Here is a 25,131-nt window from a genome sequence, read left to right as displayed (position 1 = left end):
AGACTAACATTCATTGTCTATATTCCCAATTCATTTGAAAGAGACAAAAAGTTTCTAGTTGATGATATGACTGTAATTTGTACTTTTCCTTTGCCATTGAGCTGTTTTCTCAGGAAAAACAAAACCTTCTTAATGATAAGTGGGCCCAAGAGATGAGAGGTAATTTGCAGTTTTGAGGAAATGAAGAAAAGGTACAAAGGAGGTAAAAGATCCCTAGAGCATGGATGTTTTCTGTTATGGCTCCAGCAAAGGAGAAATGTTTTCTTTCATATTATAAGTGCCATTTCAACTTCAATTTCAGCAAAACCTCTAGATGCAGAAATCTCTCTGATCACGCATTTTATTAAGTATTTGTGGTGATTGAACAATGGGGTGGGAACATATAGGGACACAGTTTAGAGAGAGCCTTGGAGAAACTGGAACTGTAAGCCACGAAGTTCTATTTCACCCAGAAGCTGGAGTGGATGCTCTCTAACAGCCTGGTGATCTTTTCACCATTATCTGGATCCAACCATCACCTGAATTTCACAAATCCAGAGTATTGTTTAGGCTCTAACCTTGAACCTTATCTCTCTATCTTCTCAAGGAAGTTCCAGGCACTTTGCCTACTCCATCAATAAAATCTATCCTTGTGCTTTATTATAAATCCTCTCTCCATTAGCCCCTTACCCTGAGCACTGTTAGCAGTCAATAGATCTCATTCTTACAGTAAGGGTCACAGCTGGCCTTTGCAAGGGCATCTCTGTGAAGCCTACCCTGAAGCTTTCTTGTGATAATTGTCATATGGAGACTTTTCCCCCAAAAGTTTTACTGCACTTAAACGTGTAAGAACTATAAACCACGAGGTCAGATTCTGGAAGTTTTGATCTAGCACCGGATTAAGTGGTGCTGACCTGAATTTTATTTTTCACTTCTTAGTTCTTTTCCCTGCAGGCCATGACATTTGCAGGGACCTCAACAGAAACTTTTTGGTTTTGTTTTCTTTTACTTTTTTTCCAAACTAGTTTATTTATTTTACATCCCAAAATGCAGTTTCCCCTCCCTCCTCTCCTCTCAGTCTCTTACCCCCACCTTCTCTTTCTGACCTCACCCCATTCATTCCTTCTTCATTTCTCTTCAGAAAAATGGAGGCCTCCCGTGGATATCAACCAGTGCTACTGCAGTAAGACTAGGTACATCCTTTCCTATTAAAGCTAGAAGAGGCAGCCCAGTAGGAGGAAATGGTTCTAAATGCAGGGAGTAGAATCAGAGGTACACCCGGTTCCCACTGTTAGGAGTTCCACATAAAAACCAAACTACACAATCTTGGCAATATGTATAGAGGGCCTAGGCGTGTCCCATGCAGTCTCCTTGTGAGCCCCTATAGGACCAGGTTAGTTGATTCTGTTGTGTCTTGCTTCTGGCTCCTACAACTCTTGTTCCTTGCTGTTCTTTAGATTTCCCAAGTTCTGCTTAATGTTTGGCTGTGAATCTCTACATCCCTTTACATTAATTGCTGCGTGAGGCCTCTCTGATAAGGATTATGATAGGTTCTTGTCTACAAGAATAGCAGAATGTCATTAGCTATACTTGTAGATAGAGTCAGGGATGGGCTTCCTCTCATGCCTTGAGTCTCATGCTGGGCCAGTCATTGAGTGGTCACTCTCTCAATTTCTGTTTATTCTTTATCACATCTTGAAGGCAAGGTAGATTGTAGGTTGATGATTTTGTGGCCAGGTTGCTATCCCAGTCCCTCTATTGGAAGTCTTTTCTGGCTACATGAGATGTCCAGTTCAGGCTCCATATGCCCTATTGCTAGGAGTCTTAGCTAGGGTCACCTTCATAGATTCCTGGGAGTTTCCATTGCCCTAGGTTTCTAGCATGTTCCAGAAATGCTCAACCTTCCTTCCATGCCCAATTCTCTGAATTCTCTACCTCAGTCCTCTTCCTACCCGATGCCCCCTTTTCCTGTCACCACCTACTCCTACTTAGTCCCCTCCCCCATCCACCTGCAACATCTATTCTACAATTTTCCCTTCTCAATGAGAGTCACAAATTATCCTCTTGAAGTCATCCTTCTTACTTAGCTTCTTTGTGTCTGTGGATTGTAGCAAGGTTATTCTTTATTTTATGGCTACTATCTACTTATAAATGGGTATATGGCATACTTGTCTTTCTGGGTCTGGATTACCTCAGTCAGGGTGATCTTTACTAGTTCCATCCCATTGCCAGCAAATTTCATGATATTATTGTTTTTAACAGATGAGCATTCTTTGGTTGAGGGAAATCTAGGTTGTTTCCAGTTCTGGCAATTATGAATAAAGCTGCCATAAACACAGCTGAGAAGGTGTTCTTGTGGTGTGGTAGAGCATCCTTTGGGTATGAGTAAGAGTAGTATAGCTGTGTCTTGACATAGTATATTCCCAGTTTTCTGAGAAACCACCAAATTTATTTCCAAATTACTGCAAGATCCATTCTGATGTTAGCTTTACAATGACCAATAGGACAGTGGTATCAAAGTTATCCTCAAAATCATGATTAGTGACAATCCTTAAAAAGCTGATTTCAATGGGGCTAACAATCAATAATTAATGATTTGGAAAAAAAGATGAATGACTTTTTGGAGACTTCCAGAAAACATGACTTAATATACAAATTCCTAAAATTTGAATCTAACTAGAAAATAGTGGGTGACAAATATGGGCACCATTTTGTCCAAGACTTAAGAGATAATGATCTTGTTATTGGCCAGTGATGGCTAAGTCAAGTCAAAGGGGATCAAATATGTCCTGATGCTATTGAAAGTTAGATGGTAAAATTATCTTCCAAAAATTAAAATTCAAGTTAAATAGAAAGATCCGAGGAAGGTTATCGGATATAATAAAAAAAAATCACCAAAGGGATCAGAAGATCTGAAAACTCTGTTCAAGATTTGACTTCTTTCAGAAACAAGGTTTTTGAAGAAGGCATGTTCCTTTGGGTATCTTACTCAACAGAATACACGTTTGAACATGTGGGCTTGTGGGCCTGTAAGCCTGAGTAACACTCTGAGACTGATAAATTTGTTACAAATAAAATTTTAATCTTTCAAGGTTACTTTCTTCTCTTCTACAAAATTTTATGGTTTGAGTGCATATTGACTTTTTGACTTACATTCCTAAAAATTCGACAATAGTGGCAATTTTCAGATTAAGTGATCATGGCCCAGTATCAGAAATTACAGTCAGAAAAAAAGTAGGACTTTTAATTCATTGAACACACATCAAATTTTAGCATCTTCTTGCTGAAGCAATTTTCCTGTCATCTTCTTCACTCCTCAAAACCAAATTATTTCGTGGATGCAATCACTTTCATTTCATTGATGAAGAAAGCAAAGCTTCACATAATGAAGTTAATTGCAGGTTTGAGATTTGAACCAAGTCTCACCTGCCTACAAACTCTGTGCTTTAATTAATTAATTATCCTAGACAGCTCCTAACAGGGAGTAGAGAGGCAGACAACAAGCACCTTAATAGGACAAAAGGCTGAGGATATTCAAGAGCCAAACATCTCATTATAGTGGGAAAGGAACGTCCTTCAGTAAGGAGACACGAGAGTCCCCCTCCTGCCTGCATTGCAAAGTAATGTCTTTAAATTGCACACAAAATTTACAAACATTGGCACATTTCAGGAGGTAGACATAAAGCTTAGATTTGGTAGGGTTTGCTAGAGGAACATAAGAGCCTAGTGTCTGGCTCTCATACAAATAGAGAATCCTAATCAGTTCCAATCAGGGCACACACACACTTGACTGATTTGTACATTCTGCTAGGCTGCTGTAAAGTAAGCACTGAAAAGAACAAGGCCAGCCCTCTGATACTGCCACGTGTTTTATTTGCAAATCCATCTTCCTCTGTTCCTGTAGTATTAGGTGCTCTCAGCTTCAAATGACCGATTTTAGTCCATGCTTTCCCCTTGGGAATCCAATGTAAAGCTGACAACAGTTGTACAAATCTATGTTAACCTTTTTTTTCTACTACTGTAACAGAATACGACCAAGTAATCCTTGAAGAAAAGAGACAGGTGCATGTTTAGAGTGAAAGAGGTTTGTTTAGTGTAGAACATAGTGTCAGTGTCATACACACACACACACACACACACACACACACACACACATTTATATGTGCATGTGGAAGCCAGGAGTCAGCCTTGGAGACTGGAACCTGAGGCTGAGAAATTAAGCTATGTTGTTTGGCCAGTGAGCTTCAGAGTTTCTCCTTTCTCCTTTTCCCTGGTGCTAGGATTATAGATCTGAGCCCTAGTGCCCAGGTATTTACATGGATACTGTGGATACATTATTCAGGTTCCCATGCTTGTCAGGGGATTGGATGCTTGTCACTTTACTGATTGAGCCATATACTCAGCTCCTATTTTCTGTAATCTTGAAGCACTAGTGTCTGCAGCCTAGCTAACTAAAAGAAAATGTACAACTGTCAGAGAGAACACTTTCATGTTAGCAAGGGGCTCTCCAAGAATAATTCTTCCATTTACAATCTCCATGCCTAACAACCTTTATCAAAATCTCAGACGCCAAACCTGGACTCCCATTTTCCACATTAACATATGACATAAGGCAAGCACCACATGGCCAGCACTTGCCTCCAAACCTGGTAGGGTTGTCTAATCTAACCTAAATCCCTTTTCTTCTTTACCTGTTTACACGAATACAATAAAGGATGTGAGTTAGTTTCCTTTCATTGTCTTTTGCCACCTGAAGGGCATGATGCTTTATGGTGTGGATTTGTTGGTGTGACAAGCACCCTCCTCTTGCAATAGAAAGAGGGGGAAAGTCCATTTTCAATGGCATGAGCTACTCCACACCATCGCTGTCACTACCATTGATTAAAACATTACACAATCCTGCAGGTACAATGGAGACCACCATGTATGAGTGAGTGCTGTAATGTTTTAAGGCCCCAATAAAATTAAGGTATCATTACAAAACTTGCATTACTCCAGATGTTGAGATGCTTTGGCAGAGACATGTTTTCATGTTCCCATTCTTCTTAACTTAAGCATTTTATCAGTTCTAAAGCTCTCAAGTAGTTGCTCAGGTCTGGGACCACCAAGAGTTTATGGTGTCTACACCATCCCTCTAGGATGTTCCTCAATAATGAAGTGTGTGGGCTGGGAACCCAGGCCTTCATCGCTGCTGTACCCCAAACCTTTCAGCAGATGACCTTGAACTTTCTGATCTTCTTTCTTCTACCTTCTGGGTGATGAAATGACAAGCATGTGTTATAGCACTCTCAGTTTATGCACTGCTGGAGATGAAGCCTAGGCTTGCCAGTTAGGGGAGCATTCTACTAACTGAGCTACATCCATGACCTCCCCCCATAGGAAGTGTATCTTTTCTTATTGCTCTGATAATAAATAAGCCTAGCTTTACAAATGAGGGAAAGAAGTTCCAGGATAGTTTTGTAATCCAGCATGAGCATTCAGGTAGAGGCTCAACCAAGACAGCTCACCTATGTGTACGGTGCCCACATGGTGTTGGTAACTGAGTACAATGACCAGGATGATGGACCAAAAAGACACATGTACACAGAGGCCAGAGTGATGCTGAGGAAGTCAAGCACTGCAACAACAGTAACATCAACAACAAGGAAGGAAGGAAGGAAGGAAGGAAGGAAGGAAGGAAGGAAGGAAGGAAGATTATATAGGCCGTGTGGCATTTTTATCAATTCTTTGGGACATCACAAATTCTACTTAATTTTTTAAAATTTTTGTGGAGGTGTTTATACACTATAGAAAATTGCCTGTATGGGTATTTTAGTACAGGTATGCTGGAGGACTCTGGACTCTGATCACTGGTTTGCAGGCTCCACCAGCTGCCTAAATCATTTTCAAATGAGGACATTCTCATTACAGTCCACTGCCTAGAGCCTGTTCTCCTTGTCAGACACAGAGTTCTGCAAGCAGTTCCATCTAAGACACTTTAGCCAACATGTATTTCTCTAACTCTAGTCATTGTAGCTTTGCTTTCTGGTAAACTCTTTTTTTTTTAATATATTTAGATGAGTTTTAACTCCCTTCTATCCATTTTTTTTTTTCCCCAGTGAAGTCAGCAATTTTGCCACCCTAAGCTCTAGTCTCTTGGCTTTCTTAGACTGTTGTTTGCAGATGCACAGTTTATTGGTAGTGTGTTTTCTACATGACATCTTGAAATCTCATTAAGTATTTCTCATTTTCAAATTTCTTTCTCCAGGTTGGGAGAGATGGCTCAGTGGTTAAGAGCACTTACAGAGGACATAGGTTTGCTTCCAAGCACCTACATGGTGCGCCACAACAACCTTTAACTCCCATAGAATATAATTCAATATACGTGTGAAATTACCCAAGAGTAAACATTAGTACAAAGGGGGAGTGAAAAGGTAAGGAAACAATATAATTTGAGAAAATAGTAAAACACAAGGAAAAAAAATAAGTCCCCCCAAAAAAATTTCCTTAGATGGTAGCTCAATGAAAGCATTGTTCATACTCTATTGGTAAGTCTTGGAACACACACACATACTCACACACACACACACACACACACACACACACACACACACACATACACACACACACACACACACACATACACACACACACACACACACACACACACTTCATTCATTACACATACCAAGAAATTCCCCAAGTGTAGAGAAATATACAATTCTCAAAATTCTCTGAAAGGAAGTGGGTATATGGGAACAGAAAATAACTCATATTACTGTTCAGATTTCAAATTGGTTCTAATAATAAACAATCATTATTTCCCAAACTGATGATCATAATTAGCTATGCAACAATGAGGTTTTGTTAACTTCGTTCTGAGTCCCCTGAGAACTTAGCAGTCTCTTTTAAAAGTATCTGAACACATCCTGCATGATTCCACACCCTCCCTATCATTCTGCTCAAATAAATTTTACTTTCTTCCAGAAGAGTTAGATTCTATTATAAGTGAGAAGCTAACAAGTAAGAAATAGGAGATGATGGCTCAATGTGATGGTTGTACTAGTCAATCACTGTGATGGTTTTACTAGTCAGTCACTGTGATGGTTGTACTAGTCACTGTGATGGTTGTACTAGTCACTGTGATGGTTGTACTAGTCACTGTGAAGGTTGTACTAGTCACTTTGGACAACTGCTATGGGCACCACAACTAATACCAGTTAAATACCAGGGCACATGTTTGGCAAATGCAGGGAAAGGGTATAGAGAAATGATCTTTGAGGATTCCTTTTTCCTTTTAACTTACTTGTTCATTTAATAAATTTTATGTAAAATACTGTTTCTTATGCAGAAGATTTTGCCAAAGGGATGTTTTAGAGGTAAGTCAAGATTTGTCTATCTTTCAGTAGATTTATGCCTCATTAAAGAAAGAAAATCAAAGATAAGGACACTGAAGTTTATAGAAATCCTATTTTTGGAAGCCTTAAAGTTAGAAGTCCATACACTCAGGTGCCTCTTTCTCCAAGCATTCAGAGTCTGGACTCACATAATTAGCTCACACTCTAATCCATCATCTTCCATCCCTGCCTCTTCCTTGAAAATGCCAGCCTTGGAGAGCCTAGGTCAGTCTTTTCATCTTTGTTTAGACTATTCTTTCTTCATATTTATAGGACTCTATTCCTTCTCTCTCTCTCTCTCTCTCTCTCTCTCTCTCTCTCTCTCTCTCTCTCATATTAAGAAGATTATCCCTGATATACAATATAAAAAATAGAATTTTTTCATGCACAATAACTCCTACCTATAATCTGAATACTTAGGAATCTGTAACAGGAGGTTTGCCATGATTTTTTTTCAGCCAATCTGGGCTACATAATAAGCCCAAGCCAGCCTGGGCTTCAGAGAGAGAGAGGCCTAATCTTAAAACAACAAATAGGAAAAAATGTAACTAGGGTTAGCACAGCTTGTCTAGCATACACAAGACCCTGTGTTCAAATCTCAGGAACACACAACAACAATATTCCCCATCCTAGCAGAGACCTACCTGCTAGTCTCTATCTTATATTCCCAAAGAATTTACCACCAATTCATGTATCACACATTTGCTTGTTCACAGGTTTGCCTCAATGACAGCCTAGGTTTACCCCTCTATTCCTAGAACCCAGCACAGGGTCAGGTTCATAAAATATTCCAGGGAAATATTTCTTAAGTTGTCAAAGGCATTATTATCCTCTGCTTTATCAAGTGAAATAAATGAAGACAAACAGAAGGAAAGGAAGCCCTGTGCCAAATGATGTGAAACTACTGAGAGGCTCTGTGCCTGAGCTCTGTGGGAAAGCTTAAAATTAGAAAATGAATGCTGAGCGTGCTCCCATGTGCCACGGGTGTGGTTCATGTTAGATCCCTGACTGAAAAGTAGCTCAGAAAGGGAGGCCAAAGGCATTTAAAACTCCCTTCTCTGTTCAATGGTTGATGGCAAAGATCCTTTTTAGTTGTTCTGACTGCGGTCTGAAGAAAATATTTCAAGCAAGCAAGACATTTACACTAGGAAACCCAGAAGAGCCCAAGTGGATCCATGCCAACCAAAAGACATCCATTTTTTTAGATACTACAACTAAAGTTGGCTTTTCTTAGCATCTCACCAAGAATAATTTTCTACATCATCTTCAGAAAATCCACAACAGTTGACATCAATAAAAGACTAGAATGCAGAATGCCACTAGCTCTTTCTACCAATACATACATTCCATCCTCCAAGAAGATGAAGTTCTCTACCAGTTCATAGTGTGATGTGAGATGTACCTACATACATGCAAGTGTAAATCACAGAAAGTTTAAAATATATGCCTTAGTACTTGTGTATTTTATTGCTACGACTATTATTAGGTGCCCCCCTCCATTTCCCATCTCTCTCTCTCTCTCTCTCTCTCTCTCTCTCTCTCTCTCTCTCTCTCTCTCTCTCTCTCTCTCTCTCTGTGTGTGTGTGTGTGTTTGTGTGTGTGTGTGTGTGCACATGTGTATCCAGGCAGTGGTTGTCACAGTATATTGTATGGCGTCAAATTGTATGGCCTCAAAGGACAACATTTGAGTCTACTCTCTTTTTCCACCTTAATTCTTTTTGTATGTGTATAGATGTTTTGTCTGTATGCTTGTCTATGTACCACATGTGTACCTATTTTCCAGGAAGACCAGAGAATGATGTTAGATCCCTGCAACTGGAGTTTAGGTTGTTGTGAGCTGTGTAGGTGCTGAGAACCAAACTTGGGTTCTGTGGAAGAACAGACAGTGTTCTTAACCACTAAGCCATGTCCTTAGCTTTATTCTTTGTTCTTAAGGCAGATGGTCTTCTGTTGTTTCTGTCATGTTGTATACTCCAAAAAAGATGGGCAAAGTACTTCCTAACAATCCACATGTCTCCATCTCCTGTTGCCATGTAAAAATACTAATTTTTCACATGCATTCTAGAGATTGAACTCAGGTCTTAGGCTTGTGTAATGAGAACTTTTGCCCCACTGAGTCATCTTAAAAACCCACTAAGTATGTGTTTATATAAAAAATATATACAAACAAAATATAGGCATATACACAAGCATGTGCTGTGCTTTTTTCCCCCTCAAACTCCTTGATCAATTTTATGGTGTTTCTCTAAATCACTATAGTTTAAAAATCCAATTAATCTAAATAAAATTCAAAATTAAAATTTATAATTTATCTATAATTAAGTTATTTTACTCATTTCATTTAAACCATGTGATTAGAGTTTATTTTTTCAAGTTATTTAGTATTTTCAGTATAACATTCTTTTGTCTGACTTTCCTACTTCTCTATTTGGTATTGATTTCTGGGTTTTATTCTGTCATCTTTTAGCCCTTTATTGGCCAGGATATTACATAGCCCAAGTGTGATGGCGACTCTTGACTGTCATCTTGACTCTATCTGTAATTAACTAAAAACCCCAAAATGGAGGGCATACATGTAAGAAATTTTTGCTTAATTTTAAATGGTAAGATCTATTTGTAATCCAGAGCTTTGAGGCAAGAAGACATAACTTTAATCCACATAATCTGGCCCATGCTTTTTGTTGGAAGCCTATACAAGGACAGAGAAGAAGGATGCTTTTCCTCTTTGCCTACTAGCTCTCACTTCACTAGCAAGTCCATTCATTTACTAGCATTAGAACTTACTTCTTTGGGATTCCAGCATATTCTGAAGAACAACTGAGACACCCAGCCTTGTGGACTAAGCAACTATTGGAAGCTTCACTTTCCTTTCAAATTCAGCCATTGTTGGATTAGCTGGACCGTAGCCTGGAGGTCATTCTAATAAATCCCCATGATAGATAGATAGGTACAAAGATAGATGATAGATAGATAGATAGATAGATAGATAGATAGATAGATAGACAGATAGACAGACAGACAGAAAGACAGACAGATAGATGATAGATATCCATTCTCTAAGTTCTGACTAATACACTCTGGATTAGAGAACCCTGACTAGTACACCAATGAATGCTAGGTGTAAGTAATTTCATTCAAACCAACACGGATTTACAGCTATTCTATTCAAATCCCTTTTCCACCCTGACAACTTGCAAAGTTTATGTTTCCTTTGCCAGCTTGATACACATTTAGAAGAATGTTGGCTGAGTTACTTGGCATATGGAGGGGGGAGGGAGCAGGAGAGGAAGTCAATTTTGATGTAATCAGATACCATCATTCATATATTGAGTTCTATTGGGAACATATTGTGTTCTAGGTATTAAAGATACCAAATGGAAATGAGGTAGTTTTCCCTCATAAAGTAAATATCTGACAAAATAGCATTGTTAAATTATGCTATGGGGACAGTCAATATCAATGTTGTACTAAGAGATCCCACATTTAGACAAACTCCTGAAAATGATGCTCCTGAAAATGCTTTTCCCTATCTTGCTTTTGAGTTAGAGCAAGAAGATAGGACCTGCTCACTAAATGAACCACAGAAATCAGAGTAGTGTTACAGTTAGACAATCTTAATTCTCAAAAAATAAACACTAATTGCAAATTAAAGTTTTTAAAAATAAAGATTTTATTTATTTTAATTTTGTGTGTATGTTTGCCTGCATGCATATATGTGCCCCACATGCTTGCAGTGCTGGCAGAGGCTATATGAGTGTCAGATTCTCAGAAACTGGAATCACAGAAGGCTGTGAGCTTCCTGGGGTTCTTGTCCTCTGCAAGAGCAGCCAGTGCTCTTAACTGCTGAGTCATCTCTCCAGCCCCAAGATGATTGTATTTTACTGTGTAATCTCTAGACATCCTGATTAGGCTCAGTGTAAATGGATGCTGTCCTTTCATCCTATTTCATTGTTTTGGATCCGGTGTCATAGACTGCTTTAGACTGTTGTTAAGTAGTCAAAATCTAGGCTTAGTGGGCTTTTCTCCCCTTTTCGTCTCTGAATTGCACATGCTGCCCTAACAGTGGTGTGTGTGTCTCAAGCTCCCTGATGAGTCCTTGTAACTTGAGTAAGTCTGCCATTTTCTCTGCGGTATAGATTAATTTTATTTATGTATTCAATTGTCTAGTTCCTTATTCAGAAGATATCCAGCTAATACCTACAGGACACCAATCATTCTCTCAGGAAATTGGAAATAACTGTAAATGAATCAAACAGCAGAATTATTTTTAGCTTGTTTTGGAATTAGCTAAGTTCAAGCTCATGAAGAATCAGCTGTCTGTAAGAAATAATAAGACACTAAGGCAAGCTACTAAAGCAAAAAAAAAAAAAAAAAATCCTTACAGACCCCAGTCAGGGTGAGTGACTTTCTCTCCTTAGTTATCCAAAGGGACATTTCTCTGGAAGCAGGGTTAAAGGGTCATTGTATTCCCTTTAATTGCCTAGTTTTATAAATTAGTGTATATGAGGACAAATAACCAAGTGAGTCTGTCCTTTTCTCCCTTAGATGTTGATTCAAACAATGAACCCAGAGAGCGGTGTCTATGAAAGTCAGTAGCTTTGGGCATTGGAGTAGGTGTAAGTCTCTGGTCACCATTAGCCCTGATCTAAGTTGTCTATTTTGCCAGGAGATGAAAACATTTAACAACCTGGAAATGTCAGTTCTCTCTAAAGGATTTACAGCCAAGTGAGTGTTTTGAAGAATAGAAGAAATGCAAGGGGATTCTATGACTGAGAGAGAAATGCCTTTGACACCCAAGGGAATAACAAAAACGAAAACATGAAAGAAACTAGCTTTCTATCCCCTCTAGGATAGTCCCTTGAGATGGTTGGGAAGCTTGAACAGAATGCAAGCATGTGACATCGTGGAAGAGGGTGAAAATCAATTGGGGAAAGGATCACTTTGTTTCCAATTCCTGCAAAATTGAGTATTTAATATTTACTATTCGTCTCTCTTAAAACTTGGTTCTAGACTATCATAGCCATAAAAAAGAGGGATTACTAAACGTAATGGCTCAGTCATGAATGTGTTTTTCACACAGGAGGACAAGTTCATTTACTGTTGATGGTCCTTTCTTCTCTTCCCCACACCCCACTCACTTTCCCACCCCCTCCCAGCTTCATGCACAAGGGCCTGAAGAAGGCTCTAAAGAAAATCTTCCTTAAATTGAGTTACCTTCCTGGAGAAATTGTAGTGTAGAATTTCAACATTCATAATTTAAAAATATTTTTATTTCCACATAGCCCTGGCTGGCCTGGAGTATTCCATGTAGACTAGGCTGGCTTCAAACCCACAGAGATGCCCTTGCCCCTTGCCCCTGCCGAGCACTAAGATTAAAGGTGTATGCTACTATTCTAGAATCATGGTTCTTATACACTCTCATTACAAGCCTGATGCTACTATTCCCAGTGGCTGGCTTTTGCTTCAGTTTGCTGAAGTCTGAGAAACTGGTTACCTTACAGTCTCTGACTATGTTTCATTTAGATGGGAACACTGAGCTGTCTAACTGAAAATATGAAGCAAATTATCTTTGTGTCTGCATTCTCATAGAATCCTGGAAGTCCTTCTTTACTGGGAAAGAAAATCCAAGCATGTCCTGTGGCTGAGCAAGATGCTGCTCCGGAATATCTAGGGTCCCAGGAAAACAAGATCCATGCCAGGCCACTCCTATGTCTGATGCCCACTTCCTCTCACACACTCTACTCTTCCATCTCTGTGACAGAAATACAGATATCTGTGGGAAGATAATGAAACCCCTGTAGCTGGCAGGTTAAAGCCAACCTGGAAGAAAATATTCCATTTGAGAGTCAAGATTTATCTGGGCAAATGGCAAATGGCCATGGAAAAGTTGTTCCTGGGAGCTCTGTCCCAAAGGATTATAGAAGAGATGAGCTATGAGCGAAAGTATGCCTATAGCTTGTGTCTGAATGAGAAGCTAGCCTCATTTTGAAATAAGAGCAGCTATCATCCCAAACGAGCCTAAGGCCTTCATTTATTTTAATAGGATTTTATTGAAGGGCTGCCCTGGTTTCGGGCTGGTTTATCACTTAGAATGTAGCCATTCTTCACCATAAATTCAAACACATCTCTTCAGATTCGTTGACTTTTGTAGAGTGTGGCTTTGTATTCTCTTCATATAACACACTTACTGACATCACTGGCTGGAGGGATAACTCAGTGATTAAGAGAATGTACTGCCCTTCCAGACCAGAGGCCTTGATTTTAGTTTCCAACACCCATTCACAATCACCAGTAACTCCAGCTCCAGGGGATCCTACAATTCTGGCCTCTTAGGGCCACCAGTACTCACCTGCATGCACTTGAATACATAATTAAGTCCATGTAAACAAATAATGTGGCAAATACTATTTTAAGCTCTGAGCTTCAGCCCTGAAGTCAGAAGGACAAGAGCTAGCTCACATGAAATTCCATCTGTGTGTGTGTGCTGGGGGATAGACAGGAGCAAATTATGTGTGTATATGTGTGCGTGCATGCATGTGTGTGTGTGTGTGTGTGTGTGTGTGTGTGTGTGTGTGTGTGCATGTTTTCCTTTACATACACAGAATAAAAAGGTGATTTGTGCTCCAAGCAGAACAGTGATAGAACCTGATATTTTATCATGTTTTTCAGAACAACATTAAAATATATGAAAAGGGGGCTGAGTGAGATTACGGGTTTGATCCTCATCACTGAAAACCCAAATAAATAAAACTTGCCGACTTTTTTTAAACGCTTACATGTAATACTTTCAAATTTTGGTTTACCATAAGCAACTAGAAACTCAGAGAACAAAACTGCAATAAGGAAAAATGCTGCTACAATAAAAGAAAAAGAGTATAATTTCTCACACCTTTCTTTTAATTAAAAAATACATAGGATTATATCATAGAGTGTCTATGATTAGGATTAGGTATCTGATTTTTACTTCTGCTATGTTTTGTTTGCTTAGACTGAGAATCAGGGCTGGTTTTGCCAATACGACCATTGTGCCTAGATGATCTGTGTCAGATGCCATTTTGGAAACATAGGGTACCCAGGGATCAATATGAGATTTCCAAGAAACAGAATGCTTAAAATTGAAGAAAAATTAAGAATTTAGAAAATTTTTAAACTTTAGGTTTAAGAAAATATTACATCTAACATTAGAATAAATTTGGTACCGTGTGTGTATGTGTGTGTGTGTGTTTAAGATCAAATGGACTGTCATAGCTCAATTTCTTCAACTAACTCTAAAACGAAGTGAGTCAGGAATCACTTCACAAACACATGAACATAAATCTCAGACAGGGGTAATTTTTTGAGCATATACCTCAGTATTGATTGACCAAGGCCATGGTTCAGATTTACAAACTCTTTTACACCTATTCTGCTCCCATTGATTGGGTTATTCAACTCTGTCAGGGGACCGGCTTAGCTAAGTTCATGTCTTAACTTGTCAACCAGGAGCCCACTTGTCTTCTTTAACATTCATGCCTTAATTTGCCAACCAGGATGTCAGTTACCTATATATACTTCTCTTCCTGTCAAGTAGGATGTCAGTTCTCAGGAGGTCTTGGAAATGTAAACTTTACTTGACCCCTACTCTAAATGAAAGTCTTATTCTAAATAGTTTTTTACATTGGTGCAAGTGTCACATTTATGTTGGGGTCCATCCCAGGAGCAGCTTATAAAAACAAATACTAAAAAAGCTGATACATAGTTGTAGTATGTACTGATAAATGCTTGTTTTTAGTTCCAAGATTATTGTGGGTGACTATACAAATCAGTTCTACTAACTTCTATCATGATTGGTTTCCAAAGCAAAGAACATAAGAGAACATGTAATCAACTTAGACATGAGAAAGTTTTCTAGTAATAAGGACATAATGGCACAGGATATATATTACAATTCCAAAAGGGAGTATAGTGAGGAGATATGGAACCATGGCAAGACCAAAAATCAGCTGGGCAAACAGTATGCCACTGTGCTATTTCCCACTGGAGTCCCTTCTGTCTGCTCATATGTGACATAGTCTTCTTAAGCCTTCCTGTCCACAGTAAAATACTTTTTTGTGCCAGACTCTTTGGTAGCCACCCTTTGTTACTTACACTATAGAATAAAAAGACTGTCTATACTGTACACACGGAACTTTATATTAAGTTAAAACAGAACTCCATTAGCATTAATAAAAGAAATCGAACAGTGAAAAGTGGGGTTTTCATGGAGCTCTTGCCTGCCTTGCAAAATTCTGAGAAATGTTACAGTATGTGAAAGATCCTGATAAGCCATCAGGAAATGATTTGCTCAGCCGAATTGTTGCTCAAGTGCTGCAAGACACTAAAGCAACATCTATTCCCTGTGACGTCTTGTAGTTCATTTGGCCAAAAAATCAACAGAAAAATCAAGAGCCTCCATGTTGTAAATGTCATGCCAAGTACTGAAACACAGTAGCTTTAATTTTTGTATTACTAACTCTATTAAAAAGTAAATATAAGAAATTTTTCTTGATTAATTTCTTAACTTCATTATACCAAATGTGCTGTTTCTTTTTCCATATCTGGTTAGGACAAATAACAAGAGGGTCTGGCTGAGAGAAAGATATGACTGATTATAAATTCCCCATTGCCAAGGACTAGCCTTGGTTTGGAAAAGGATTATCTGAGAGCAACAAATGACTTAAAGTCAAATCATGGATTACAAGCAGATGCCCCATGTCCTGCTCAGGATTGCTTTCCACTAAGTGTGCTGCTTGAGATAGCTTTTCCCTGCTATCCCTTTTTTAAAGATTTATTTATGTATTTTATGCATGTGATACTCTGTACACTGTTGCTGTCTTCAGACATACCAGAAGAGGGTATTAGATCTCATTGCAGATTGTTGTGAGCCACTACGGGCTGCTGAATTGAACTCAGGACCTCTGGAAGAACAGTCAGTGTGCTTAACTGCTGAGCCATCTCTCTTGCTATTCTAAAAACTCTCTGGACAGCCCATCTCTTCCAGATCACAAAGCCACATGTACATATCAATTTAGTCATGAGCACAGCCCCTTGAATCTTAGAAAGAAACAGCAAGCACAAGCACAGACAGTAAGACAGAGGTAGGACCCAATCCTGAGGTTAACATTCCTCTCTCCCAGACTGACTTTCAACTCGGGAATCTACCTGCCTTTGTAAGTATAAACAAAAAGCATTGGGCTGGATGGAACCTTGCCTTGTGATCACCTCTCCCTAATTCTTTTTATCTCCATCTTTAGGATTTCTGACAAGCCTGCTCAAAGTGCAGTTGCCTGTTTTCTTAGTCTGCATAGCCCTGCCCCCATGTAAGTCATTTTGCATTCTTATATTGTGCATAGTTGAGAAATTATGTATTTTTGGACCCATGTTTTCAGTGTTTTTCTCACAGCTTAAGGCTGTCCTGAAGATCATAGTGTTCCACCATTTTGCTGCGACATTAAACATTCCCTTTCCTCCCTGACTCGCACTGTGTCTGATTATCCTGGAGTCATTAAATTTGGCAAAGAGGACATTTCTCTGAAGGAGGGACATATTTTTTACACACACACACACACACACACACACACACACACACACACACACACCTTATGCCCACAGCAACACTGACACTCAAGGAGGCCCTTGTCCTGCAATCCTTGCCATGGCTGAGGAGGACTCGGTGCCTCATTTTCCACCCAGAGATACAAAATATTTCATTCTTAATTTTTATAATAAAAACATAAACATTGAATTTTTAAAATTTCTTTTGCTTATTAGTAATTTTACTGGAAACACTAATTGGTTGGGTAATTTGAAATATTAAGAAGAGAGATGCCCTGCAGAGCCTCTAGCCAAATATAAATCCTTCTACTTTCAGCTAGTGCCATTTGTGGGGTCCAATTTGAGCATTCCAGCTTCAGGCATTTACCCACAGGACCAACCTCATACTCTGCCCTTCCCCCTCTACTTATTACATAAAATCACATCTTTCCCAACATATCACTGTACCCCAATGCCAGACTACCTTCACTGCACAGTCTTTCCCATATCACATATAGTAAATTATTGCTGACTGACATTCCTAAAATACAAGGCAAACCACACCCAGAAAACAGCCCATTCCTCCCAGGGGTTACACAGGCAGACAACATAGTTTTGTTTTATAAACAGGTGTTTTTATGCCTGTGTCTAGTGTCTCCCAAATTGCTTTGATACCTAACCATTAGTAGACAGCATCCTTAAAACCTTGTTCTCTGCTCTGTCTCCTCACACTAATAAAGGAGATAAAAGACACAGAATAATATTAGCCATGGATAACAGCAGCCAAAAGACTCTGCGAGTAGCTCCTGGCAATGTTTTTCTATTTGCATCCTGACGTCAGTTTGCCTAGATGGTTATTCCTCTCAGGTCCGGTGACTGGGTATGTGAGCTAATTTACTGGTCTGCTTTAATATTTAGAGAGGAGCCACAGCTGACTAATAATTTTTAATAGCTTGCCTGCTATTGATTTCAACCCACACATTAAAGGCCTAATAAAAATTTTAACAGGTTTGGAGAAGGGATGTAAGGACAACAGAAAAGCAATAACTTTTTGATCAACCCTGTGAAAGGGAAGAAAATTCTTCCAACTTTTTGTGAAGTTTGAATAAGACAAATGCCAACTATACCACATCTCCACGGTGGGGTTTCTTGTGTGTGCACGTGGAAAGTTGGTTTTCATTTGTTTTGTAATGGATATGGTTGTTTTCCTCAGTAATTGTGGATCATGGATGGATGAATTAAGTTTATGAATATAAAATTTTTGTAGACCCAGCAATGAACTCAAGAAACAATGTTAAAAATAGACAGCAAAACAAAAAAAAATCTCCAAAGAGGTTGCTTCAAATGTTCTCCCAGATCTGTCTGATCATTCACAGGATGCAAGCACACAGAACACAATGTAAACAAACAGAACCATGCAGTAGGGGCCACACCTATATGTAATGCTCCCTGAGGGTTACAAAGAATGAGGGTCCCCCTGCTTCCTGTATGTGAATTTCAGGACAACCTGTAATAACTGAAATCCATCATGTTGGAATGAAAAGATTCATTCTGAAGTAGCACAGATTGAAACAAGATCATGTAACATCTTTCTTTTGGATGGGGACGTTTTAGCTTCAAAAAGAAATATAGATGTAAATTCATTTTATTTCTGTGCTATAAGCCCCCAAAAGTCATCTATCTATAATTTATTTTCTCTTTACATTCACACATCTGTTTAAGTTCTAATGAAACTTGGGATATTATATTTCCTTCAGACAAAATACCAGAAGGCTGGATGGAACAGAATTATTATGAACATTGAAACCAGCAATGAACAGAGAAGATGAGTTTTAAAGGCAGATCTGTCTTTGGCAGCTCTGCCAAGCTGCAAGTCCCTAGGTGCATTGAAAGTTGTTTGCAGTATATCAAGTGGTGCAGACTTTTTATGACACTGAAGGCAAATTTAGTAGGACTGTCATTAAAACCCATATGTTCAGAAAAGAATACTCACTCATACTCTACAGCCAGATGTTTGTTGGTCAAACAGTGCTAGAAGGCATGGGAGACAAATGGAAAAAGAATGTCATTCTTCCTGGAAAATGATATCAACTTGGTTCTGAAGGTAAGTCATATGAAAGAAAGGGATGACATCCAAGCTGGAACAGAAACTGTCTTGGGCACTAAAGACTAAATGGGAGGAGCCCTCACATCTACACCTTATTTAAACAGAAGGAGGCATAATAGGAACATCTGCTTGTTTTGTATTTTTTATTTATCTTTTATTCATTTATTTATATCTCAAATGGTGCTTCCCCATGCCTCCTCACAAAGTTTCTCTTTCCATCTCCCCTCTCCTTCTCCTCTGAGAGGGTGCCCCACATATTCCACCACCCTTGTACATAAAATCTCTGCAGGATTAAGAGCATTCTCTCCCACTGAGGCCAGACATGGCATCTCTCTGCTACGTATATGTCTGGGGCCCCTTTATGTTCTTTTGGTTTGTGGCTTGGTCCAGGTTAGTTGATACTGTTGGCATTCCTGTGGGGTTGCCATCTCCTTGAAGGCCTTCAATCCTTCCCCTAATTCTTTCACAGGGGACCCTGACTTCTGTCCAATGTTTGTCTGTGGATATCTGCATCTGTCTCACATCTGTGTTATGTTCAGGAAAACTAAGGCCTTGATACTGCTGTACAGAGAAGAGCACCTCCTTCTTTTGCATAGACTGGTGAATCTTTCACTGTTAACAAAGGACTATTCCAGGATATTTAGAATGAATTGTTAATTCAATATGGAAAATGAGTCCCAAGTTTAAGACCAAGTATGGCAATCACTGTGTCTGAGACCGTAAAAGTGTTTCAAGATGGCTCCTTGTGGTTAGGGAATGAGTGCATAAAATGTTTACTGGCCAAGTGAGGGTACCTGAATGATGATTCCTAGGAGCTGGGTAAAAGGCCAAACATGAAGGTATTTATTTATAATGTTGGCACTAGCCTACAAACACAGGATTCCAAGAGCTCACTGGCTAGCCAGCCTGGCCAACTGATGAACTATGAGCTCAGTGTGTGATCCTGCCTCAAAAGAGTAAGATAGTGATTAATAGAAGAAAACACCCATTGTTGCCCTCTGGCCCCTATAATACAGAGACACACACATGTACATACCTCATACAAATGTACATACATGTGCACAGAGGAATTGTCATGGAGATGACCTATGAAAGATGATGAAATATGAGGTATCCCCTTAGGCCCAGAGGGCCTCAATGACTGAGAGCACTGGCTGCTCTTACAGAGGACCAAAGTTTGATTACCACCACCCACATAATAACTAACTCTGTAACTCCAGTTCCAGGAGATCCTCCATCCTTTTCTGAACTCTGTAGGCACTTCACAGACATGGTGCACATATACACATATAAGTACAATTATGCACATAAAAGTTAAAGTGGAAAAAAAGTCAAGCATATTCTCATTCCCTGTAATGATATCCTTTATAGTCAAGGTAGTAATTCAAATGAATTACTCTCCAGTAGATTAGCTGTACAGAGAAAAACAAACAAAACATGTTATCTACACACAATATAAAACTGTCATGATGAAGACTCTGTGGTCAATGCTCAGGACCACTAAGGGTATCACACACACTGGAAAAAGCAGTGGTAAATGCCTGTACATCCAGCTCTTTTTATGCACAGGCAAGAACTTAGTGAAAGCTCAAGGTCAGCCTGGTCTATGAAGTTAGACTCCCACTTAAACTAAAAGTAAAATCTGTTATAAACAAAGGTCTCAAACTGTCTTCTCTTCTTCATCCTCCTCCTCCTATTCCTCCCTCTTTCCTACTCCTTCTACTTCTTCTCCTTCTATTTCTTCACCTATTTCTTCTCCTTTTCTGTCTCCTTCTTCTCTTCCTACTCCAACTCCTTCTCCTCCTCCTCCTTCTCCTCCTCCTTTTTCAACACAGTATTCTATCTGCATGTATGCTTTCAGGCCAGAAAAGAGCAGCAGAAGTCATTATAGTGGTCATGAGGCATGCATGTGGTTGCTGAGAACTGAACTCGGGACCTCTGAAACAGTAGTTAAGCCACCTCTCCAGCCCCTCAAATTCTCTCTTTTTATCACAAAGAAAACTTTTAAAAAGTAAATATATGAAAGATTTTTTTCATTTTTCATTAATTTTAGTGAATAAAATATTGATGATTATTATGACATTTTTTACAGCTTAATTTAAAAAAGAGAGATACATATACAGATTTTTAAAGCATTATGGCATAAGAATATATGAATATATTTTTGTCAGTACATTATTTTTTAAAGGTTTGATGCTATGCATTGAAATCTTAACAGTTACCATAAACATAAAGTACATGTAAAACCAAACACAACATGAAAATAGTCAAAGTGTTCTTGGTATGTGTCAATATAATGATTTTTAAATAACAAAATATGCCACGAGGATATCTTCTTAGTTCTTGAGTTACTAAAGATTTAAGGTCTCAGTATACCCAACTCTGAGTGAGTGCTATACACTTGTTGTTGTATGTTTTCTGCTTTTGTTATTTTTTTTTTTTTTTTTATTTTCAACAAGGGATTGAGGCTTCTACTTTTTGGCCTTTCTTTTGTTGAGCTTCATATGATCTGTTAGTTGTTTCTTTGGGTATTCATAAATTTCTGGGGCTAATAGCCAATTATTAGTGACTGCATATTATGTCTGTTCTTTTGTGACTGGGTTATTTCACTCAGGATGATATTCTCTAGATGCATCCATTTTCTTAAGAATTTCATAAAGTCATTGTTTCTGATAGCTGAGTAGTATTCCATTATGTAAATGTACCACAATTTTTGTATCCATTCATCTACTGAAGGACATCTCGGTTCTTTCCAGATTCTGGCTATTATAAATAGAACTACTATGAACATTGTGGTGCATGTGTCTTTGTTGTATGTTGGAGCATCTCTGGGGGAAATGCCCAGAAGAAGAATAACTGGGTCTTCAGGTAGTACTATGTCCAACATTCTGAGGAATCTCCAGACTGATTTCCAGAGTGGTTGTACCAGTTTACAACCCCACCAACAGTGGAGAACTGTTCCTCTTTCTCCACATCCTTGCCAGCATTTGCTGTCATCTGAATTTTTGATCTTGGCCAATCTGACTGGTGCAAGGTGGAATCTCAGGGTTGTTATGATTTGTATTTCTCTGATGGCTACTGATGTCAAGCACTTCCTTAGATGGATTACATTGATGGATTTCTGTATATTAAACCATCCCTGCATCCCAGGGATGAAGCCTACTTGATCATAGTGAATGATCAATTTGATGTGTTCTTGAATTTGGTTTGCAAGGATTTTGTTGAGTATTTTTGCATCAATGTTCCTAATTGAGATTAGGCTGAAGTTCTCTTTCCTTGTAGGATCTTTGTGTGGTTTAGGACTGAGGGTTATTGTACATTCAAAAAATGAGTTAGGTAGTGTTACATCTGATTCTATTTTGTGAAGTACTTTGGAAAGTATTGGTATTATGTCGTCAGTAAATGTCTGATAAAATTCTGCACTGGACATGGGCTTTTTTTAGTTGGGAGGCTTTTGATGACTGCTTTTATTTCTTCAGGTATTATGGGATTATTTAGATGGTTTACCTGGGATTGGTTTAAATTTAGTATCTGATATCTGTCTAGGAATTCACCAATTTCCTCCAGATTTTCTAGTTTTGTTGAGAATAGGCTTCTGCAGTAGGATCTGATGATTTCTTGAATTTTCTCCATTTCAGTTGTTATTTCTCCATTTTTCTTTCTGATTTTGTTAATTTGGATACTCTCTCTTTGCCCTCTAGTTAATCTGGCTAAGGGTTTATTAATCTTGTTTATTTTCTCAAAGAACCAGTACTTGGTTTTGTTGATTTTTGAATGGTTCTTTTTGTTTCTATTTAGTCTATTTCTGCCCTAAGTTTGATTATTTCTTGCTGTCTACTCCTCTTGGGTGTGTCTGCTTCCTTTTGTTCTAGACCTTTTAGCTGTGCTGTCAAGTGACTGGTGTATGCTCTCTCTAGTATCTTTTTGGAAGCACTCAGTGCTATGAGTTTTGCTCTCAGTACTGATTTCATTTCATCCCACAGGTTTGGGTATGTTGTGTTTTCGTTTTCATAGACTTCTAGAAAATCCTTAATTTCTTTATTTCTTCTTTGACCCTGCTATCATTTAATAGAACATTGTTTAGTTTCCATGTGTATATGGGATTTTTGTTGTCTTTGTTATTAAAGACCAGCCTTAGACCATGGTGATCTGAAAGGATGCATGGGAGTGTTTCAATCTTCTTATATCTATTGAGGCTTGATTTGTGACCAATTATGTGGTGAATTTTTGAGAAGGTGCCCTGAGGATCAGAGAAGAAGGTGTATTCTTTTGTTTTAGGATATGTTCTGTAGATATCTATTAATTCCAGTTGGTTCATAACCTCTGCTAGTTTTACAGTATCCTTGTTCAGTTTTTGTTTCCATGATCTGTCCATTGGTGAGAGTGGGTATTGAGGTCTCCCACTATTATTGTGTGGGGCACAATGTAGTTTTTGAGCTTTAGTAGGGTTTCCTTTATGAATATGGGTGCTTTTGTATTTGGAGCATATATGTTAAGTATTGAGAGTTCCTCCTGACAGATTTCCCCTGTAATGACTAAAAAGTGTCCTTCCTTATCTTTTTTGATAACTTTGGTTGAAAATCTACTTTATTCGATATTAGAATGACCACTCTAGCTTGCTTCTTGGGGCCATTTGCTAGGAAGGTTATTTCCCAACATTTTACTCTGAGATAGTGTCAGTCTTTGTCTCTGAGTTGAGTTTCCTGTATGCTGCAAAATGCTGTATTTTGTTTATGTATCCAGTCTGATAGCCTATATCATTTTATTAAGGAATTGAGTCTATTTATGCTAACAGATATCAAGGAATAGTGGTTGCTGTTTCCTGCAATTTTTGCTTTTGGAGGTTGAATTGTGCTTGCATGTCTTTCTTCTTTTGGTTTTCTTGCTTAGAAGTTTTTTTGTTTTTATTAGGATGTAGTTCCCCTGGTATTATTGGGTTTTCCAGCTATAATTTGTTGTTGTGCTGGGTTTGTTCTCAGATATTGTGTAAATTTAGATTGCCCTAGAATATCTTAGTCTCTCCATCTATGGTGATTGAGAGTTTTGCTGGGTATAGCAGCTATGGCTGGCACCTGTGCTCTCATAGGGTCTGTATGCTGTCTGTCGAGGCTCTGCTAGCATTCATAGTCTCTGTAGAAAAGTCGGGTGTGATTCTGAATGGTCAGCCTTTATGTTACATGACCTTTTTCCCTTAGTGCTTTTATTATTTTTTCTTTGCTTGGTGTACTTGGCGTTTTGACTATTACATGTTGGGAGGAATTTCTTTTGTGGTCCAACCTATTTGGTGTTCTGTAGACTTGTTTTATGCTCATGGTCATATTATTCTTAAGGGTAGGGACGTTTTCTTCTTTGATTTTCATGAAGATATTTACTGTGCCTCTTAGTTGATATTCTTCACCCTCTTATATTGCTATTATTTTTAGGTTTGGTCTTCTAATTGTGTTGTTAATCTCCTGGACATTTTGAGTTAGGAGATTTTTGGTTTTTGCATCTTCTCTGACTGTTTTGTCTATGTTTTCAGTGTTGTCTTTGTCCCCCGAGATTCTCTCTTCCATCTCTTGTAGTCTGTTGCAAATGCTTGCATCTGTGACTCCTGATTTCTTTTTTATATTTTCTACCTCTAGGGTTGTCTCTTTTAGTGTTTTCTTTATTGTGTCCATTTTTGTTTTATATTCCTTCTCCCATTCCTTCATCTCTTTGGTTCTGTTTCTCTCTCTCTCTCTCTCTCTCTCTCTCTTTTTTTTTTTTTTTTTTTTTTTTTTTTTTTTTTTTTTAGTTTTTTGAGTATATTTCTTTTTTCCTCTCTAAAAACTTCTATTTCTTTATGCTTTTCCACCTGTTCTTGTTTAAGGATCTCTGTCATCATCTTGAGGTATGATTTCAGGTCTGAGTCTTCTTTTTCTGGAGTGGCATTCCACCATTTGCTGTGATGGGAGAGCTGGGTTCTGGTGTTGCCTGGTTGTTTTGTTTCCCTGGGGTACGTTCTTTTGCTTTCCTCTTGCCATCTTGTTGTCTGTGATTATATGTGGTCTTGTTGTCAGTGATTGGTTCTTGCCTCTCCCTTGTACCTAGCCTGTGTCCCTAGATCTCCTGCTCCCTGTCTACTCGAAACGCCTT

Source organism: Micromys minutus (genome assembly GCF_963924665.1).
Source record: "Micromys minutus genome assembly, chromosome: 15".
Classification (NCBI taxonomy): Eukaryota; Metazoa; Chordata; class Mammalia; order Rodentia; family Muridae; genus Micromys; species Micromys minutus.
The sequence above is the reverse complement of the archived record's forward strand: the minus strand, read 5'-3'. Positions refer to the sequence as shown.